This window comes from Cibotium barometz, chromosome 13 (genome assembly GCF_041138505.1).
Source record: "Cibotium barometz isolate CiBa-2024 chromosome 13, ASM4113850v1, whole genome shotgun sequence".
Classification (NCBI taxonomy): Eukaryota; Viridiplantae; Streptophyta; class Polypodiopsida; order Cyatheales; family Cibotiaceae; genus Cibotium; species Cibotium barometz.
In genome coordinates, this window is record NC_141058.1 from 51,081,991 (window position 1) to 51,092,397 (window position 10,407).

Genomic DNA, 10,407 nt, shown 5'->3' on the forward strand with positions numbered 1-10,407 from the left:
ATCCTAGGGTGATGTACCAGATTCCTAGGCAGTAAGATTCAAGAATTCTATAGATGGAAGAAATATATATCAAAAAACATTGAAAAGAATATAGGTGTCTGACCTTTCTTTTCCTCTTCCATACTATTGGAGTTGCCCTGGTGATTCTCCTGCTCTCTTCCAAACTTGAGCTGCAGCCTAGGTAACCTAGAGATCTGGCAGTGGTAGTAGTCTTCAGGCAGGTTGCAAAGTGGATGGAGTGTGTTGGGTAGGAAGTGATCAGAGGGGGAAGGAAAAGGATGATGGGAGGGTGCTGGCAGGGATGGAAGACGGGGAGGGAAGAGTGTTAATGGATCTGATTATGAAATCATGATTGGCACAATTTTTAAGGCAAAAAGTGACTTTCACACGTGTCAAATTTCAAATTCCAAAAGATCTGGGTGGGACCCACACGTGTGAAAAAACAACTACATTCCACACGTGTGGTATTTATTAGCTACTTTATTTGTATTTTGCAATAATCTATTCACTCCTGTTTAATCTCTCCTAACTCAGCTCTCTTGCCTTGCCTCTCTACCTCCCTACTCTACACCATCAGCATCCTGACCAGCAGCACAGGTTCATCCCCAGCACAGGGTACTCATCACCAGCACAGCACAGCACACCTACAGATAGCTTTCAGGTCAGTAAGACACTCTATATCCTTTTCTTCTTGTTTAATAGTATATTAGGGTAAGGTACTGAGTGATATGATGTAGCTTAGATATTATGATAAATATTATATGCATTCCTTAGCTTTTTCCACTGCAAAGAGAAGCAGGAAGACTTTTGAATTGGGCTTATTGAGTGAGAGCTTGATCACTTCTTGCCTTCTATAGACTCAATCCATCTTGCACCAAGTTGGAAACACACTGAAATGACTGAAGGCATGCTCCAGTATGCTGCCTCAAGAATTTGCAGTAAAACGCGAGGAGGGGGCTTTAGGAATCTCAAACAGCCCAAATCGCATTTTGTTGCAAATTTAAAACTGCTGCTTCATCCACCCCTATCATTGTGATTTTGTGTCTTTCTAGGCTATTCAAGGCTGTCCTTGCATAAACTCAATCCATATTGTTTGTAGTTGTAAAGACAGAGAATTCACTGTAGGAATGTAATAGCATGTTGTTTCAAGTATTTGCAGGAAAACGCGATGGTGAGCTGTTAGGAATTTCAAATTATCAAAATCGCGTTTTGTTACAAATTTATAAATGTTGCTTTATCCACCTTGTCATTGCCTTCTTGTATCATTCCATGTTCTCCATGGCTGTAATCTTTTTCCATTGCTTTGTATGCAGCTTTTCAGAGTGATGGCAAGAACCAAGGCAACTGCAAGGAGGGCTGGCAAGGGGCCAGGGCTTGCAGCAGCAGCTGGGGCAGATATCAAGGAATCCAAAGGGAAGAGTTGCACATGGCAGGAAGGGGAAGCCAATGAGCCTGCTCCAGCAAAAGTCCAAGAGATTGAAACATTCTGCAGGTGTGCTAAAGGAGATCAGGAAGCAACAAAAAGCTATAGGATTTGCAATCCCCAAGGCACCTTTTCAGAGACTAGTGAGAGAAATATGTGATAGTTGGCACCTTGGTTTCAGGTGGAACAGGACTGCCATTCTTTCCTTACAGGAAATGGCAGAGGATTACTTGGAGAAATACTTTGAAGATGCAATGCTTGTAGCAGCCCATGCTCACAGGGTAACTCTAATGGCCAAAGACTTCAACACTTTGTCCTCCAGAGTGAGATGGAGGTATGACAGGCTGGTCCATCCTGTGGAATGGCAGGACATAAAAATGAGAGACATATTATTAATTCCACCTACAAGAAAATTGAAGGTAGATAAGGTGAAGGTTGTTGAAGTAACCCACTCAAAGAGCACCAGAGGGAAAGCTGCTTATGAGGAGTCACTGAAGCAGCAAATAGAAGAATCCAAATCTGCTATAGATGTGGAGACTGTACAGATGGAGCTGCAGATACAGAGAAGGTTGCAGGAGCTGGGCCCTAACATAGTTGTCCATATTGAAGATGAAACTTCAGAGAATAATTTTGACTTGACAACACCATGCTTGGAAGCATTGGCTCATAAGAATGAGTATTGCTCAGATACTATCATTCTTGCAATGCTCTAGTAAGTGTCTTTTATTTTACATTTGTTTGCAAAACAATCCTTATTGTACCTCCTCCTTTACACCCTACCCTAATTATTGTTTTGTCCAATGTAGCATGATGAGAAGCTGGCTGAACCATGCTGTACAGCATACAGTTCATATTATTGATCCTGCCATTTCCTTCAAGTTAAGAGATCTAAAGGAAAGTCCCATGGATATTTCCAATTGGGTGCAGACACTGTGATTTTGATCATGTCGATATTTTGCTACTTCCATACCATAACAAGTATGTGGGTGACTGATTCTTTTGGGATTTTTCTTCAAGATTGAGAACTCTTGTAGCCTTTGATTTCTTAATGCTTTTTTCCTTATGCAGTGACCACTGGAGCTTTGCTTCTATTGACATCCACCAGCAGAAGCAATGCTTTTTATTCAAACACACACAGAGAGGTGAAATTGTAAGTGGTTTGTGTGCTATTTTTAACTTTAAACTTCATTATTTTGATTTAATGCACACTAACTGAATTATATGTATTGCAGTTGTATTAGAAGGCTTCTAGATGCATTGGATCACTATCCTCCTAATGTCAATCTTTTGGATTCAATAGAGCCAATAGATTTAGAGGTAGAAAGTCGTTCCCTCTACTGATGTCTATTTCATGCTATGCCTTTGAACTTATTGAATAATTTTATTTTGTTCAGATATTAACAGTTTTCTAACATATCTTTCCAACTATCTAGACACCACAACAAGATGATTCAAGTAGTGGCGGCTGGAGAGTGCTGATTAGTGCCAAATATATACTTTCAAGCTATTTTGAGATAGGACAGCCAGAGCTTGTAAGAAAAAATAATTTTCATTTAGCTTCAAAAAATTTGATATTGGTACAAAGTGTTATAAATCATCATATCTCATTGCAGATGAGAGAAGATAGCTTTAGCTCGAACTATGTATATAGTTTCAAAGCTGATATAATTTGGAAGTTTTTGAAGTATGCCTCACCCAAACCTATTATACCAGCTACTGTCGAGTTGGGTGAGAGCTCTAAAGTCCGAGAAGGTGTCATACACCTTGATGACACAAATGATGCGGATGTGGTGCCACAGGAACAAGGACCTAGTGCTGATGAGGAGAAGCCACAAGAACAAGGACCTAGTGCTGATGAGGAGAAGCCACAAGAACAAGGACCTGCTGCTGATGTTATTGAGGAGATGATGGAGCAGCAGCAAACAGATGCTCCAGGGGCAGTAGAGGAGACAATGGAGCAGCACTAAGAGATTGTACACGACAGGATGGAGCAGCAGAAAATAGATTCTCCAAATAAAGATGATACGGTGAGCTTGGACCATGTAGAGCGGCCTCTAGATCAGCCTGTAGATAAATAGAAAATTGTTGTCAAGAATATGTTCTACATATATAATTATATATGTTCTACATATATAATTAAACACTTCTGTACAGAATTTTACTTTATTGAATATAATACCTTTGTTTATGGAGTCTGTGTTATCTAAATTTTCAAATTTTCAATGTCTTTGCATTTTATTGAACTCTCTCTTCTTTTGAGATAGGGTAAAGTAAACTAATAGCAGTGCTTAATGAGACTAGGATAAGTCAGATGGTATACCTTCTTATTGTTGTAGATAAATAAAAAGTCCTTTGAAATAGAACCTTCTGTCTCAAATAGAATGTCATTGCGCAATTGAGCTAGGGAGCAACATTGTCTTATTGACTAGCACATCACCATTCTCAACAACATCAATATCAAGAAGTTTATTTTCTGCACCAAAAGAATCTTCATCTTGATCCATTGGGACTAGTTTTGTACCTAGCATTCGACTGCGCTTATAATAAAAAGAAAAAATAAAATTTTATGATGCAACCATGTACTTCAGTTTATGATGCAACCATGTACTTCAGTTGCATAGAAGGTTGGACAACCTCACAAAACACTGAACTACATGTCTTCTTATCCCAACCTTTATCCAAAAATTTAGGCATGCATGCCAGACTTGTTGCTTTAACTGTGAACATTGTTTTTGAAACCTTCACTGGAAAGGTATTAAACAAGTCTACAAAAATTGTGAGAGGCATGCATAAAGAAATTTTTATTATCCTTGTGGCAATATTGGGCCTCAGAGCTTTCTGTACTTCTTTGAAAAGCTTGGCCCTATATGCCTCTGTAACACTAAAATGTGGGAGACGCCAATCCATTGAATTCCATGCCGAAAGGTCTTGTTTTCTTAACACACCATGTGTGTTTGCATTGTCCAGCAACTGATAAAAATGATCAGTAAAAAATATACCGGATTGAGCTAGCTCTGTTGCACATCGACCTTGGTATTGTTGTTCTCCTATCGATCCATGCAAAACATCTATAAATCCCAGAATACAATCGATGTTTTGCCATGTCTCATACGATGAAGGGTATAAATCTGAAATAAAATAACACAAGAATGTCAATAAGCAAAGAAAGAAAGCTTTATCTTAAAAATCCATACACCTCATAAAGAACAAAACCACAATAGAAAAATATACAATTAGGCCTGTGTTGCGGAAGATCATTTGGATAGTCTCGCAAGACAAGTTCTTTATGCATGTACACATGCTGAATCAAAACTTCTTTCACCGATATCTTCCCTCTGGTGATTTTAAAATCTCGTACTCTTCCCTTCCATGATGCCAAGAAAATGTTTTTTGTCTGGGGTCTCTTTCTTTTGTTAGGTTGCATGAGCACCCATGCTCCTTTCAAAACACTAAACCTTTCCCAAGTTCCTTCCGTTTTGACTGTACTTGAATTCTCTACCGAAGAAATAGAAGAAGCAGGTCGACGGGGTAAGGATGTGTGGTATAATTCTGCCTTCATAGCATTATCATCTACAGAGCGTCTTCCACAAGAACGGCCATAGTTTTTATTCACCATGGAGACCTTGTGAATCTGTAACCATAGCAAAGTAATGTAAACAAGATAACAAAGTAAAGTTTCAAGAAAGAGAAAGTGGGCAGACAGACAGTTGACAAGAAACATCTTACTCTAAGCCAAACAGGATCAAGGGAGCAGTTTTGGAAAAGAAGAGGCTGCTGCACAATGAGGCAGTGGTGTAGAATGGTAAACCTTTCGAAGGAAAGGTAGCACAACATTTCAAAGTTCAAAGGAAGGTGGAAGCGGGAAGGCCCTTGTCAGAGAAAATGTCAAACTAGATTCTATCTTCATGTCCAAAGATCTTGTAAGAACAAAAAACCAATCTCCACATTAATGTAGCACGCTTGTACCTACATAAAATATTGTTTCTTTTATCTATTTTCTCTTATTTTTGTGAATTTCCAATGTTACGTTGGCCCTCTGTTCATTGGTTGAGAGCTTATTTTTCCAAACCGTAAAAGGTCCCAAAATGAGCTCTCTTTTTTCCTAATGTGCACACACCCGCACACATGCACTAATGCAAACACACACTCTCTCCTCCCACACACATGCTCTCACATATAGAAATTCTTTGTCTCTCTCTTTCTCACTCACACACACACTCCCTCTATATTCTCACACACACACTCTCTCACACATCATCACATTCACATCCATCCATCCATTCACATTTACATCTATCCACATCCATCCATTCATTCACATGCACAACTATCACTTCACAACTCATTCTCATCCATTTACATCACATCACACCCATTCACATATCATCACATCTCATTCACATCTCATCACTTTCACATCGACATCTATTTACATCACATCACATCTCATCCACTCACATCTCTTCACATCACATCTCTTCACATCACATTCACATCTTATCACACTGCATTCACATCTCCTCTTATCACATTCTCATCTCATCTAATCCATTTACATCCCATCACATTCATTTACATTCATTACGCTCCACATCACATCTTATCACATCCACTTTTAGTACCGTTTTCTACGTTCGATACCGAGATAAGACTTTTCTAAGTTTTTGCCAATTGCTTGGCCTACTTAAAGGTACTTTTTCTTGATGGATATTTTCATATTCTTTCTCAAATTTCTCAAGTAAAATATATTCAATATTCTTCTTTCTGAGTAAAAGATTCATGGGATTTACAAAAATCAATTCTACCCATATTTTTCAATAAAATTAATAATACTCAAAATTTCACTTTTGATAAATACTCATAATTTGAATTATGCCAAAAATTCCTCTTTTACCATTTAATCACTTGGATCTCAAATATCATGGGAATTCCTCTTTTCGCATAAAAATAAATTTACCAAAAAGTCCTCTTTTACCATTTAATTACTTGGATCTCAATTATCATGGGAATTCCTCTTTTTGCATAAAAATAAATTTACCAAAAATTACTCTTTTCTCATAATCAATTAATTATGCATAATTACAAAAAAAATTATTTCGCACATGAATCCAAGCATCGTGCTCATCCCTCACATTGTGCAAGAGCATATACTCTATCATGTCTCTTGGTCTTCTCCTCAATGAAGCAACAGAACAGGGGTCTTCCTAGGACTAATTCTAACTAACGTAACTTAATCGTAACTATTTGTATCGCACAACCACTGTATTGGTGGGATTCCTTTATAAAAATTTGGTTCTATTTTGCCCGCCGGGTACTGAGGAAAAGAGTTCCCAGGCCCCCTAGCTGGCGTTTCAAGCAAAATTCAAGGTAGTCATACCACTTACACACCCAATATGAAATTGCCATTTTAACAGATTCAGCTGTCTTTAAAACAATCTTTCAATGAAATCATAGTATTACTAATCATAATCCTCCAAAATATTGAGTCCATTGTTTTACAAAATATCATCCGGACTCTTCGTTGAAGACCAGCTGGTCAACCAACGAGATTAGCTATCAAAATTCCATTCACAAAAGTCATTCTTTCGGTTCATCCATATCTTCCTTGACATACGCATGGGTATCCTAGCAACCGTGAGCCAATGCATCACCTAGTCAGAACCCTCTAGGATCCTACTTAGGTGTCTAGCACTTCACTCAGGGACCGCTTCGTCGATCCTCGCCCATCGTACCAGAAGCGCACCATTTTAACCATACCGAGGTTGCTCACGACCTCGGCAGGTTTTGCAACGAGCGACGTCCCTCGAGAACTCCCCGCCAGCTGTTGTTGCAACGAGTCTCTCCTTAGTTAAACACGTACCAAATGCTTCCTCCATCATTCTGGCATAAAACAGTCCTTTAAAAGAAAACAGAGGTTCTATGCAAGTAGAATTCCCGGTTCGAGATTGGTTCCACAAAACCCTTTTCTCTTAATCCAAATTTTCTTAATCAATGATCTCTCATCAGGGTAATCTACCCATCATTTGACTAAATTTTCAACTAGATTCTTGGTGATATCAGTTAAGGAAAAACTATGCTAATTCAATGGTAGTCTATTCTTCGTGTCAAGAATTGGAATTGATCACATGAGGTTTTTGCTTGATTCAGATTCGAGAGATGGGCAAGTAGTTTACTGGCCGTCCCTCTCGCAGTCGTGGTCTAAAACCAAAATTATTCGGTTTACTTCTAACTTTGATTCCTAAGAATTTTCTTCAGATAAAAATCTACTGAACTTCTAACCGTAAGGAAAATTCCAACTTTATGAATTTCATTCCATAATAGATTAAAAATTGGTTCTATATGAGAATATCGGGTTTTTATAAAAATACTCTTATTCTATTAGTCTAATTTTGGTTAAATATCAATTTGGTGATTTATCCACCTAAAATATCTAAGAATATTCTTTCTACCAATTTTTATTATCAACCCTAAGTTTCTAGGTGGAATTATGGTGAAAATTTCTCTTTTCTCACCAAAATTTAATTTAAACCTTTCTCTACTTAAAATATCATAAATTTTTTTCTTTTAAATTAAATACAAATATCCATTTTTTGAATATGCTTAATATCCCTCTTTTTGAATATGCTTAAAATCCCTCTTTTTGCATTTAAATGATTGAATTCCAAATGTCATGGGAATTCCTCTTTTATCATTTAAAAATTTCTTATGCATAAAATAAATTTATCTAACACTCCTCTTTTTTAAATTAAATAAAAATATCTATTATTTTAAATATGCCAAAAATTCATCTTTTACTATTTAATTACTTGGATCTCAATTATCATTGGAATTCCTATTTTCACATAAAAATAAATTTACCAAAATTTCTCTTTTCTTTTAATTAAATATTTATGCATAAATACTAAAATTTATTTCACATGAATATGATGAAAATCATTCTTTTTGCATAGGATTTCCTAGAATATGGTAGGAAGTCCTCTTTTAGCATTATGCATAAAAATAAGATATGTTTTATTTTCTAAAAATTTTACCATAGCTTTGCTGCTATTACTGATAATTTTTAATTTTCTTGAAAGAATAAAACATTGTGATGCAATTATGATAGAAAATCTATTCTTAAGATTAAATCTAAACTATGAATTCAAATCATAATTTTCTTGAAAGAATAAAACATTGTGATGCAATTATGATAGAAAATCTATTCTTAAGCTTAAATCTAAACTATGAATTCAAATCATAATTTTAACCATAATCATAAACTCAATTATGATTATTTCACTAGATTAAGCTATTCCCATTTTTTCTCTTTTCCCTTATCTCTTTCTCATTTAGAATCAATTAAAGTAGTTTTTAACTACTTATAAATAATCTAAAAGAATTAACCATTATTTTGTTAACATAAAAGCATAAAAATACCATTTTCTTATTCTTTAGCTTAACAAGCTTAGAGTTTGGTTTTGAATTAAGAATTTATAAATGAGAAGCATTCTTTTGCTAAAGAATTAGCCATAGGAATGACTATTCTTTTTGAGAGATAGATATACATAAGAAAGCATTCTAATTAAGCATAAAGATTAACGTTTTCTTGATTACACATTAAAATTCTTAGGGAAAGCTTGATTTGAATTTAAAACAGTCAATTAGAAAACTTCTCAAGCTTGAGAGGGATTGATAAGAGAAGTCGTTTGAGAATAATAACAAAAAACCATAAAATTCATTCTTACCTCAAGGATTATCTTGCTTCTTTTTCTAGAAGTGAATCCCCTAACCAATCAATTGGTTTAGCAAGTGGAGAAGAGAGCTCCAAGAGTTGTTGAAGAGAGAGAGAAGCTCCAAGCTCCCCAAAAGTAGAGGATTTTTAAGGGATAATAGAAAATATGATTATTTTAATGTAATAGTGGCATGGTATAGCTCACATATGAGAATACAAAAGAATGTGGGCCTATTTATAAGTGAGGGAGGCCACTAATTGAGTCCAACTGGGTTCTAGAATTTTCGAGCTTCAGTTTGATTGAATCTGGACAAGATTTGGACCAGTTCAGCTCCCCTTTTGATCTAGTTTGATCTCCAGGAGAGATAAAAATATCACATTTTTTTTGAATTAAAAACCGTCCCACACATATGAAGGAGGCACCTACCTCAAAGGTCTCCCTCTCCTTACCAAGGTGTCAAAAATTCATCATTTTTTCAAAATATCTAATTTTTTTAGTAATATCTCTTAATTTTTAACTAATAAACCTTGTACTCAGTCAACTCTTCATCTTATGTGAGCATTTACTCATTTTTGGGTATTTTCTTTTATTTATTAGATTTATCTCATCCCAACACATGGATTAATCCTATTGGCCCATAGGAACCTTAATTGGACCATAATCCAATTTTTTTTTAAAATCTAGACCCTTAGGCTAAGGTCCCTTATATCATTTTTAATTGATTCCTAATGCACATTGGAGAATTTATTTTGAGCTTCTGTTTCAGGGAAATATATTTTAGATATTAGGAGAATTTTTATATCTAAAAATATCTCAATATTGAATTACCTCTCTCTAGATTTTTTCTTCTCTCTAGGAAAAAACAAGGAAAAATAATATTTTCTTGTATTCAGAAATAGGGAATGATTACACGGGATTGAGGTAAAAGCTTATTCATTATTCAGGCTGAGGAGGAATCTTACATCCTCTCCCACTTGAAAAACGCGAGATGTCCTCATCTGGCAAAGTGGGGGTAATCTTTTGCCAACTCTTCTTCTTTCTCCCAGGTGGCGTCTTCTAGAGGGAAGAACTTCCACGTGACTAAAAACTCTCTGAGGACTTTGCTCCTGAGAACCTTCTCCCGAACTTCAAGGATTTCTTCAGGTTGGAGTACCATCTAGCCTTGAGTCGGAGAAATCAATTGTTCATCATCAAGCACGTGACTCGGGCTGGGTACATATTTCTTAAGCAAATTGACGTAGAATACATTATGTACCTTGAGATGGGGAGGTA